The sequence below is a fragment of the Sinohyriopsis cumingii genome, chromosome 11, assembly GCF_028554795.1.
Source record: "Sinohyriopsis cumingii isolate HCF-2022 chromosome 11, ASM2855479v2, whole genome shotgun sequence".
Taxonomy (NCBI): Eukaryota; Metazoa; Mollusca; class Bivalvia; order Unionida; family Unionidae; genus Sinohyriopsis; species Sinohyriopsis cumingii.
Window position 1 is genome coordinate 30,209,239 of NC_142971.1, and position 12,930 is coordinate 30,222,168.

Below are 12,930 nucleotides of genomic sequence, written 5' to 3' on the forward strand. Positions count from 1 at the left end.
ACGTGGATAATTTACTATATACGGTGTTGTAGTTGACGTCAACGTATTTTTTGTTGCGGCATCTTCGTCGGATGTTGGATCTCTTAAAACCACTTATCTTATTCCCGTTCATGCTGAGTTCTCCCGTCATTGTGTCACCGGTATTTTTCACGCGATTAGCAACACTTGCTGTAATTTGATCTCTGATGATTGTAAACGACATACTTGAATCCCTGATTTTTCCGCTGTCAGTAAACACAAGGATATTATCCGTGACCGCACCGAGTACTCGTTGAATTATATCATTCCATTTGATTTTGCTGGTTTTTAGTTTACCATATCGATCCTGAAAAATAGCAACCTCATCTGGGTCAACTCCAGCCAGGTTCATAATATCAGCGAGTTCATCTTTAGTGGCGTACTTCGACAGATCAATGTCATCGGACTTTTTCTTAACTGTAGAAGAAGATCTTCTTCCGTAAATATCAACCATTATATTTTAAGATCTGTTTAAAACGAACTGGTTGCTTGTATAATCATGCACGACTTTATGTGGTGGTTTGGATGATTTTGATATAGCGTTAAGTACATTAATTACTTCACGGCCGCATATTGGCGGATCTGTCATTGTTTGTGTGGGTAGCGTTGAATACCAAACTTGCGCGTGAAGTGGTGCAACATACTTGATAAACTCACGCGGTGGAGCTAACCCGTATGAATCAAAATAAACGATTCCACGTGGATCAACCGCGTATGATACACAATGAGTACCGGGTTCTGAATTCGAGTCAAGATTTATAATACCTGCTTCGAATTCATTCGGTTGTTTCAGTCATTGATCTCGCATAAAAACGCCTCTGAAAATTTTTATTTTTAATCGTTTAGCAGCATCGAGTAAATCAAAATTTGATGCTGGAGCGTCTAACGAAGTGATCGTGGAAGCCTCAGGCCTCTTCCCCAACGAGATCCCGGCAATCTTAGGCCTCTCCCCTTTTTTATACCCTTTTCCTGTTGCTTTCTTTAGAGTCATTCCAGCAGCGGTTCCAGGAGCACCTAATGCGGCTGCTTTTGCTACGACTGGAGCGACAGCAGCTATTAACGCTGGAATAGCCGCGAGAAGTGGAAAAATACCACCGGTTTTAACTGAGTCTTTAATCGCACCCGCAGAGAGATTAAGTTTGACGCCTGTTTTTGATTTTTTAGCGCCGCTGAAATGTTTAAGTTGATGTTCTGATAATGATAATTTATTTTGACCACCCGTGATCTGATCTCGCTTTAGTGATATTTTCATTCCGCAGTTTGTTGCTGAATTTGATTGAAGGTTTTTAATCTGACCAGGAGTGAGACTGACACTAACGTGATGATATGGCATTTTATGATAATATTCGTGTTTTTAAATAACATGATTAAAGATTTTCCACTGGTGCATCAACGACTCTCATTGGACCGTTACCACCTTCAAGCAACATTGCTTTATCGCTGAGTATAACCGCGATTGCTCTGCAATCAACACCACCACCTGCATTTAACGTTGCTTTAAGATGTATATCAACGACAGATTGTTTAGATAGATCAAGATGCTCCAGTGAAAAATAATAAATCGGATACAAAATTCTAAAATCTGACTGTGATATTTACAAACCGGTATCCACATTTTGATCACGTCCCATGAATGACATCAAACGATGATATACACGTCCTATATGATTTTGCTCATAATTCAGTTGTATGATTTCTGTTGGTTCTTGTTGTCCGTTTATTCGCAAAGAAATATCTGTGATTCCTAGTTTATCAAATATCATATGAGTATGTTCTTGATTATTTAAACGATCATAATTATGAAACGCAATAAAAATATGCCGCGGTGCAGAAACACCTTGTTGTGATGCTATATGCCATGTAAACTGACCGTCAATGTTACTTTGTATACTATCCGTGCTTGTTGTTAACCATGACAACAGGGATTTAACACCTGTGTCCATGAAAGAAAGTAATTTGTGTTCTTCTGCAATCGTTGGAGTAATTACCGGCATCCACAAGGAAAATTTTGTTAATACTACTTTACCAGCATCACCAGCAGGTCTCCACAGAGCATAGTTATCATCACTCTTTCTTACAGAAACAACCGTGTGTCTAGCTCCAAAAATAACTTTTTTAATATTTCTACAAAATCCAAAAATATGCGGTAGTGGAATTGCACATGAAAAACTTCTATTGGCTCCTAGCAACATATTTTTACGCGTTGCAAATCCCAAGTTGAAATTTGGGTTAGCACCATGAACTACTGGCGTCACAACAGCATCAGCGTTATTGGCATTGTTTCTTGGTCGTCTTATATTATACGGATCGTTTTCAGGGTGACCAGAATTATCTTTCACAAACATCATTGTGGGACCTGCTGATTTTGTATAATCATCAGAATATCTTGCTAGACCAATTATTGTTGTAGCAACGTCGACATCTTTCTGAATTGATTCAATATTTTTTCCATCAATCATATATGTGGCGCTATCAGATAATGCCATAATACCATTGGTGACAAAACCAACTTTTACTGCATCTGCGTAATTAGCATCGTTTGTTCTTACAATTGTACCTTCTACCTCAATAAAAGCATCAGCGGGTAGAAAGTATCTACTTGTGTCATGAACTTGTAGTTCAATTTTTCCACGTTCGTGTGTCATAAGAATAAAACTGATAATCACGTACCGATTCATCTTTAAGGACAGGTGCTTCCATATCAAATGCTGTGTCGGATACGCGCTTGAACATTTTATTATAATTATTTCCGTCTAACATGTTGATTACCGCGTTCGGGAAATTCCACTCCCTGATATTAAACTTGAAATATTATTCCTTGGTTCACCGAGTCCTTGATCTGCTAACGCTGCCAGTTTTTGATTTGCAGCTTGATTTATCATTTTACTTACGTCTGTGGGCATAATTTCAGTCCTTGGTAATTTTATTGGTTGTGATCTTCGTCGCATTAATCGTGCTAGTCTATCTTTGATCGCCGAGAAAACCTTGCCAGCAACATTGACAATTGCACCAGGAGTTTTTTCACGAACAACATCAATAGCTTTCATAGATAATTGTTTTGCAACAGGTGCTACTTTTGGAGCTAACCTTCTAAATAACCCTTGAACAACATCACCAAGTCCATCTCCTTAAAATACCTCGTAGACTGGTAATCGTGAGTTTACCGCTTTGACCGGTACGGATTTACGATGATTATTATGTACGATCATCTTATTTTATTTACCATTTATCTAACAACTAGTCACTGTAATCATCAACAATTCATCGATAAGTTCTCGGTAAACGCCGATATCCATGATACCACCTTGAAATAATTGCCGACAAATATCAGCTGCTTCATTGGTTATTTCTGGTGAGTTATTTCCGGCACGTTTTCCCCCATGAGAACTTCTAACCGTGACACGTCATTGAGGATATTATCGGGACAAACAAGATTATTTCCCAAACCACTCCCCGTTGCTCCTTCTTCTGTTGTTTTCTTAAATAGTCTTAAGAGTGATCTTTCTTCTTCTGTTTTTTTAAGTAGCTCTTTAAACTTTTTAAGTTCCGACGTCAACTCTTGCTGCGGTGGAGGAAGCTGATATGAAATTTCCTGCTGGGAGAGTTGTTGTTGTTCTAGTTGTTTTATTTTCTCTCTATAAAGTCTTTTTACTTTTTTATCAAGATTTTTGTATTCTAGATATCTGGCTTGTTTTTTGTTTCTATATACGCGATATATCCATTTAATAAGATTATCATCACTTACTTTTTCATGACCGGGTTTTAAAATATCAGATTTATTAAATATACTAATTAATATATTTTCAGGTAGTTCTTCACTTTTAGTATTTCTAATATCTTCGACAAACCCTTCCCTAAATCTTGCAATCAATTCTACATTTTCTTCTACTGGTTTGGGTTCACGTGCAAGTTCTTTTTTCACGTCGGTGACTTCAGTACGAATTTTTCCAATATCCTCAAGTATTTCTTCATCGACAGGTGGAGGTTGAGCTGCAGCTATATTAGTTGGAAGTTTTTGTAAAATCTTTTTTGTTTGTTTGGTTCTTCTTGCTATTTTTCAGTTTATTCTTCGGTTTGTTTTAATACTGGAAAAATACCCTTTTTCCTCTTCTCATCTTCGTCCTTAATATCTCCCCATATAGTTTTTTCAGCAGCCGCTGCAGCTTTTTCAGTAGCCGCTGAAACTTTCTCAGTAGCTGCAGTGACGGGTTTAAATAGTTTTTTAGTGTCCTCTTCGTACTCAGCTTGTGATTGTTGCCGCGCTTGTAAGTTTTCTCTAAATGAGCCTCTGCAGGAAGAAATTTTTTGATTGCTTCTAATTGTTCTCGAGCTATCCTTGCAGTATGAGATTCCGGATGTACCATTTTATTATAACATAATGATTTAATTATAGCAGCAGAGAGGGCTGGACCTCAATTAAGACGTAATTGCGTAAACAGCGTGCATAATAAACTAGAAAAAATCACCAACGACACTGAAGTAATATTAATTGGAAAAATTCCGGAGAGATTTTCTCAGTAAAGTGTCGACGCTTTTTTAAATTTTGTCGACGCTTTTTATTTTTCAATCGTTCGTAGGAAGGCTTATTTTCGACGTTTCGACGTTTTTCAGACAAAGGTCTGTTCACCCTCTCTGCTGCTGATGGTGAGACAATAATCACGTGCAGAATACGAAGGGGACCTCTCGTGCATGTGTGTAAACAAATTCTCTTGTTGTGCCAAACTAACATTAAAAGTTCATTCTTTTAGTAGAGCAATCTTGTTCATTCTAGGTGACACAAGCAAACGTAGGATGCTTAGCATTTTTCTCCACCTCTAACCTATTAGTCTTAATGTAATATGATCAGGTAATGTATTTGATGGAAAAATCAAATGTTTTAGTAAATTATGTTTCACCTGATAACATTGCAAATAATCACTCCTACCCTACCCTGCAATGCGAGCATCCTTTCAGTATTCACTCCACTTGCACATCCGAGTATGAAGGTAACTGTTTAGCTGATATAAAGGGAGTTAACTTGTAGGAGTTTCTTGCCTTTGTATATACAACATGTAGATTAAAAACGGATTTTGTCTTTACAGGAGGTCTGAATTGGGAGGTAGAAGCAAACGTTTGTCTAATATAATGGGAGCAGGTAAGTAGTTTTGGAGACATATATGTAAATATATTTTTAGCAAACTGGCACATTGTCTTTATTTTTAAAAAGAAAGGTAGCGAGGAAATTTGTGGCACATATACCAGGAGTTTTTGAAGAAAAAAAGGCGATAAAACACAACCTTGGCATACGCCCAAATGGCAATTAAACAAATCGGTAATAACATTGTTGGACTTAGCACATGCTTTTACATCAATGTAAATTGCCTTAACGATTCTTAACATTTTTCCACCAATATTTTCACTAACTAGCTTTTGGTACAGTAAACGTCTCTCTATCCGATAAAAGGCTTTTACATAGTCAATAAATACTGCATAGAATCTGCCCCTACTTTTCTTACATATTTACAAATTTATGTTTATAACATACATATATTAACTGCTGTGGAATACCCTGCTCAAAATCATGCTTGCTCTTTGCCCAGTAATTCGTTTTCCTCCACCCATTCATTTATTCTGTTATTTAAAATCGATATAAATACTTTGCTCGATACAGGTAGTAAACTAATGCCTCTGTAATTGATGGGTTCATTTGCATCCCTTTTCTTCAAAATTCGTATGATGATAGCCGTTGACCAATATTCTGGATAATATCCAACATCGAATAGTTTATTTAATAATAGTGTTACAATTGGTGCAATTATGTTGCTAGTACATATAAAGAAGTCACTTAATAAAGCATATATTCCCACAGCTTTGTTATGTTTTAGTTTACTAAATGCTAGGCGTACCTCTTCTTCAATGATTGTTCTATTTAAAGTCTCTTGAATTACTTGATTGTTTTCAATTTCCTGTATCTGGTCAACAGAACTGGACAAATTAAATAATGTCGAAAAATATTCATACCTAGTTGTAGACGTGATACTATTTTGCATACCAGTACTTGGGTTTTCTACAAGGCGCCAGAAACCTTGTGTATGTTTAGAGTATAATGCAGATAAAATGCTATTTTTGTTTTAATTCGTTATGCTTTTGCTTGCTTCTTGTAATTTATTTATGTATATGTCTATAAAATGTAGTCTTCAGGTGATTAACTTGTACGTTTCAATCTAAACTGTTTTATATATGTGATGGCTTTGCTTTTGGCGTTTGTTGAATCTGTATCAAACCAATGCTGATATTTAACAATTCTTCTTGGAGATGTCACAGCTAGAATTTGCATTATATTGATAGTTTTCATTGTGCTTGCTACATCATGGTAAATATCAGTAATTTCTTCGACGCATTCATTAAGTTTGTTATTGTTAATATCATTTAAAATCTTGTTCATATTTTGAGATAATAGAGCTTTGCAATGTTGGATAAAAAGATAGACCTTCTTCTTTGTTCTATATGTATTTATAGCCTTTTGCTCTATTTTACCGATGTAGACATGTGAAACTACAATGGACATGTGTATTGATTCCGATCTATCATCTATGTCAAAGGATGATATATTTTTTACAACACATACGTCGGCTAACAGATAATCTATTGTTGAGACCGAGTTGCCATGGATACATGTGAATTTCCCTATCCCTTTATTTGATCCACATCTACTTTTGGCGATTCTCAATCCAGTCATTTGGCATAGTTGTGAAAGTTTCGCTCCATGGTGATTTATCTCCCTTACGTCTTGATTAGCCCGATCATACATTACTTTGTCTTCTGTATATTTAAAGTCTTGAAGCTGGTCAATAATACAAACATATTTGATAAAATCTTGGCTTCGTTCCTGTATAGGCATTAAAGTCACCTGCAATTATTATTTTATAGTCAGCATATTTCATTTGTAGGTGAGCTAACTCATTTTCTACTACTACATATAAATTTTCTTCTGAATGAATAGAGCAATATTCAGGTGACATATAGACAAAACCAAAAATTCATTTTCACTTCAGGATGCTAGCCTTAGACAAAACAACAAACCAAAATAATATTTTTGAGAAACTTTTTTCGCTACATATATTAAAATGCTTGAGGAGGAGCTCACGAAAAAAAAACGAGATCCGCGGTGAATTTCTTTAACAAATTGTGATTTAATTGTTACGCTATCAAAGTTTTTGTAACGGTTGACATTAAAATGATCGATAGTTTCTGCCATGTACATCAAATATTTCAACGTAATTTATAAAATCTGACCTCTCTTCTCTATAAAGTTTCTCACTTAAAACATATATTCCATACCAAACAACCTAGTACAGAAGTAGAACCGTTCTTTTTATACACATTTTGTAGGCTGCAGCCAGAGTCCTTTTTTTCTCTCTACAAGTACAACATAGTTTCTAACCTCATCAAATACGTACGTGTAACCGTCTATTATTAGCTTGTCATATTTGTAAAAAGCTTTTTTTTCCCTTGTTCAATGGCTATTTTCAATGTCGGGTAGAGATTGGCAAGAGCTTTCCTCTCTCTGAATGAAAAATCTTCAGCTATACGTACGTTAGCTATTCTGTTACCTGCCCCTGTGATTTCATTCTCAGGCGTGGTCCTCGTGGCTGCTTCACTGGGTTCTTTCCTTGTTTCTATATAGCGTCTCAGCACTTTTTCTTTGTCTTTATAATTTGAAAATTCGACAATCACGGGTCTTGGGTTTTCTTTTGATCTCAGCCGATGAGCTTTCAACATCTATTCTGATTGAATATAAACAAAGTGCATCCCTCATATTCACTTTAGTCGATACTTCTGTATTCTCCCACATCTCTTCGCGGATTTCATGCAAAAAATACCAGATTCTCTCGATGGGAATACGCCTCTTTTTGGTCCATTTTTTTTTTTTTTTTCGTTTGCCTGCAATCGTGTCTCCGTCAGGTTCTCAATCTTATTGCATAGTACCATATTCTCATTGGTAAGCAATTCATTTTTTTTTGTTTTTCAGCTCATCTAGGGAACATTCAAAATATATCAATCGTTAATTAAGTTTCCTCACTTTATTTCTTATCTCGAACATTAAATTGTTCAAGTTTAAATCAGCTGTGTCTGCAGACTCTATAAAGATATCATCATTCAATGTTCCCTTTCTCTTTCCGTCAATACTATTATCAAATATTCTCCATTAGAATTCAGGGACACCCCTTTCCGTCTTGTGTATCTCTATAATTTTCTCTGTGTGTAAATATATATATTTATTTTTTCAAAATATTTCTCCCATAATGATTTGTGACATTGACCATTAATATGATGGTCGTTCATTTACTTACAATTCTTCATCTGTGAATATGATAGCTATGATAACAGTATATAGAGAAGCCAGAAAAAATGTCACAAATGAAACTGATGTCCTCAGACATTTATGTTTAATGTTTATTTGTTCTAAGCTTAAGATTAAAATATGTTCTAAATTTGCATACGACCGAGATGAACTTGGCGGTTTTCGCTTCTAAAGCAAAATTACTATGATAATTTCAGGCTTTTTACAAAATGTACAAAGAAAGAATACTTAGGTGTTACGACGCGTGAAGAGCCCTGCAATATTTCATTCAGTTGAGGTAGGAACCAGATATTTATTCAGCAAAAATATCCAATCACATATATGTTGAAATCAAATAAAAAATACTATGGGTGTCAAGTGAACATTTAATTTATTTTGATTTATTTGATATCTTTTAAGAACTTTTTTCATTATATGCTATGATGCGTCAATAAATAGTGTATCTTGTTGCTAACCTTGTTCCAAAATCAGTCAGTTTTGGTAAAGAACTATTTTTAATTTTTTTTTTATCCATTTCAGAGTAAGAATCATTAAGTTGGGTCAAGGTCATACCTTGACTACGTGTCATTAAGTGCGTCAATCGGTAAATAAAGGTCTATTTTTCCAGAAGGATGAACTTTTGACCACATCCGGGAATCTGTTTTGCGTTTTAGTTATTGCCAGTTGGGCTTAAAACATTTGGCAGGTTAGTTGTATTATGTTTTGCACAGTTTTCGCTGAATTTTTATTTTCTTCAAATTATTGAATTCAAGTGATTATTTTCTCTGGAAATACAAAAGTGCTATGATATAATTTTTGGATAAAGACATTTACTGGAATTGATACCGAATTCAAAGCTGTAGTAATAGTTCCTGTGATTCAACAAGAAATTGTTGACACATCAGTACAACGCTGACTATTAATGACGTCATCGCCTTCCATCTTGCACTTCATCGGGATTTGAACTGAGATTCACTTCTGCTTTTCATTGACATGACTTGTGATTTTTTAATTATTGGATTAAAATTTGGATTTAATTCGTAAAACTGTAAGTTCTTTTTCTCATTTTTCACTTTGTATTTCTAGGGAAATATATTATTTGTTAAATTTTGCAAAGCTTGTTGTCTTCACTCTTTTATGTTAATTATTTAAGAGCATAGACTCGTAACACAAGAAACTGATTTCATACCTTGATTTGGCAAATGATCTACTCCCAATTGTCGAGAAGACTGTTGACTGTTTGCTACTGATAACATGTTACTTTGATGGCTTTCTTTATTTCCTAATGGAAGAAAGGATTGTGATGTGCTGATAGGATCGGACATACTCTGCCAGTTGGGAGCTTTTGAGGAATTCAATGTAGCCTGGCCACTGACTGGATAAACACTTCCACTATGGCATCTACTCTGAGAAGTCTGCTATCTATGCAATCTTTCACCGATATTTTGTATATGTGATCTTCCACCAGCATTTTGTCTATGTTATCTTCCAGCAGCATTTTGGCTGTGTGATCTTCCACCAGCATTTTGGCTATGTGATCTTCCACCAGCGATTTGGCTATGTGATCTTCCACCAGGATTTTGGCAATGTGATCTTCTACCAGCGATTTGGCTGAATGATGTCTAGTATGACTGGCGTGTGTTGTTGTTGTTGTTGTTGTTGTTGTTGTTGTTGTTGTTGTTAATGGCACTAATGGGCTAATACAATTCTGGCTTAACCGATTCATTTCTTGACGCAACTATTCTATACTAGCATCATTAGTACTTACATTTTTAGCAGTACTTTCATTATAAGCGGTTTGCAACTCTACAAAAAGATTCATTGCGGCTTCCTGTTGATCTGACAAGAGAGATAAATATCACATTATCCTAATCTCAAGATACTTCGATCTCGTTATTTAAAACTTTATTATTATTTCGAAAGATAATAAAAACAATTAGAGAGACTAATCCAAATCCTGAAAGCGTTCAATATCATCACCATTACCATAGTTTTACAACGACAAAAGGTGAGTCTATCTGAAAGTCATAAATCAACCAAATTTGTATAGCCACTTCTGTACGTTTTTACCTACAGAAATTATTATAAATATAGACGTGAACATGGATGATGATGTTAGTCATGTGTTTCTGTTACATTTTGTTACATTTCTTTTCATATTCAATACAAAATTGTCAACCATAAGACTACACTGTATGTATAAAGTGCCTGGAAATCCGAACATTATTTGTTGTACAAATCCACCACTCCCATTGAACAACGTATTAAAAATTAAACTCAGCTTTTCATGATTTACCTAAAATGAATTATGTCAATTTCAATGTACATCTTTACACAAGTGGCAATTGTAAAAGATGTACATTAAGTATAAGGATAATTTTATATGCAGATTTTATATATATATATATATATATATATATATATATATATATATATATATATATATATATATATATATATATATATATATATATATATAATTATAATAATAATAATAATGAGGACTTTGTATAGCGCCTAATCTTTAGAAGCTCTAAGCACTTTACAACATTAGACAACACCTATAAGATAAAAAAAACATAATAATATTATTACAAAAACAAACAACATGAAATTAGAAAAACATTAAAAAATAAAAAACATGCTGAGAATATTTCAGGTAGGAAACATTATTAGGTCTTTAAGTTTGTTCTTGCAGTCGAAATAAGAGAGTTTTGAGAGCCCTCTTGAATGTGATCACTGTGTCTTTGTGTCTCAGTTCAGTGTGCAATTCATTCCACGTTGCTGGGCCCTGGTATGCAAAAGAACGCTGTCCATATGACTTTGTTTTCATTGTGGGAATAATGAGTATACGATTGTCAGAAGAGGAGCGTAAGTATCTTGCTGGTGTGTACACATGGGTGAGGTCAGATAGGTATGTTGGACTAGAGTCCGACAGTGAAACGTAGAACAGAGAACAAATTTTGTGTTTGATTCTGGATCGAATGGATAGCCAGTGTAGGGTACAGAGCAGCGGGGAGGTGTGCTCTGATCGTGATACTCTAAGTATAATCCGAGCAGCTGTGTTTTGAACTTTTTGAAGTTTCTGGAGCAGATATTGAGATGAACCAGACATAATTGAGTTACAATAGTCCAGTCTTGAACGTACTAATGAACACACAAGTGTTTTAGTGGCATCAACTGAAAGATATTTGCGAACTGAGCTGATGCGTCTCAGCTCCAGATATGCAGCCTTGCATATGATCATGACATGTTGGTGCGATGTGAGAGTACTGTCCAGTGTAACACCTAGGTTTCGTACTGATTGTGTGAATTTCATGTTGGTGTTGCTGATATTTATTGTTTGAGGCAAAGGATGTGAATGAGAAAGTCTTTGTGTTGTGATCAGAATGGTCTCAGTTTTATCACCATTCATCTGCAGCTTGTTACAAGTCATCCATGATTTCACATCAGAAATGCACCTCTCTACACCTTGGATGGTAGCATCAACTTCAGTTGGGTGGCTAGATTTGTATATTTGGATGTCATCAGCGTACAATTGGTGAGACACTGGATGATGATCTATGACACTTGAGAGCGACTGAGTGTACAGAATGAAGAGAACAGGCCCAAGAATAGACCCCTGTGGAACACCACAACATAGATCAACTGGGCTGGAGTATATTCCATTTGCAGAGATAATTTGCGTCCTGTTGACCAAGTAGGACTTGAACCACAGTAAGTCTGTAACATGAATGCCAAATACATGCTGGAGACGGTGAAGTAATATATCATGGTATATTGTGTCAAATGCTGCAGACAAATCAAGGAGGGTGAGGACTGTAATCTTTCCGCTATCCAACGCAGAGAGAATGTCATTAACTACTTTTAGAAGAGTAGTTTTAGTACTGTGGCAAGGGCGATATGCAGATTGTACATTGCTGAAAAGACTGTTTGAATTTAGATGAGATACAAGCTGGGATAGAACAACCTTCTCAGAGAGTCTTGAAATGAATGGGAGATTAGAAACTGGGCGGTAGCTCTTTAAATCGTTATGGTCTAGTGTTGGTTTCTTCAGCAGAGGCTTTACAATGGCAGTTTTGAAAAATGATGGGAATTCCCCAGATGAGAGAGAGGTATTAATAACATCAGTTAGTGAAGGCAATACTGGATCTAAGCACTCAAGCAGCAGTGATGTTGGAATTGGATCAAGTTCACATGACTTTGGTGCACTCTTCATCAGGATTGTACGTACGAAATCCATAGAGACAGGTTCAAATGCTGCTAATATTTTGTAAATTCTGTATCCCAACTGTATGGTGACGACGAGTCAGTTGAAATTGTGGTGTCAAAATTATCTCTAATGGTTTGTACTTTGTCACGGAAGATATTTGCAAACATGCCCGGAAGGTCGACTGCAGAGAAGGTAGTTGGAAGTGGTGTTGATTTGTTCCTTGACATTAGCTTGTTAGTAATCTCGAAGAGCTCTTTGCAGTTGGAACTTTCCATGATCTTAGTAGTGTAGTGGGCTGATTTCGCTGCATGGACTATATTTGTGACATTCTTCTTAGCGACTTCATAGATTTGCTTATGAATAGAGAGTCTGGTGG

At 35.7% G+C, this 12,930-nt stretch overlaps 1 protein-coding gene across 1 annotated transcript in view; it reads left to right on the forward strand.

Annotated features, from left to right (window-relative positions):
- LOC149787840 (ataxin-10-like) overlaps nucleotides 1-12,930 on the forward strand; it is a 118,719-nt gene that overhangs the window by 57,253 nt on the left and 48,536 nt on the right. The window contains exon 10 of the transcript XR_016424115.1: nucleotides 5,100-5,152. The gene's annotated coding sequence lies outside the window, so the exon portion shown is untranslated. The remainder of the gene's footprint in view (nucleotides 1-5,099; nucleotides 5,153-12,930) is intronic.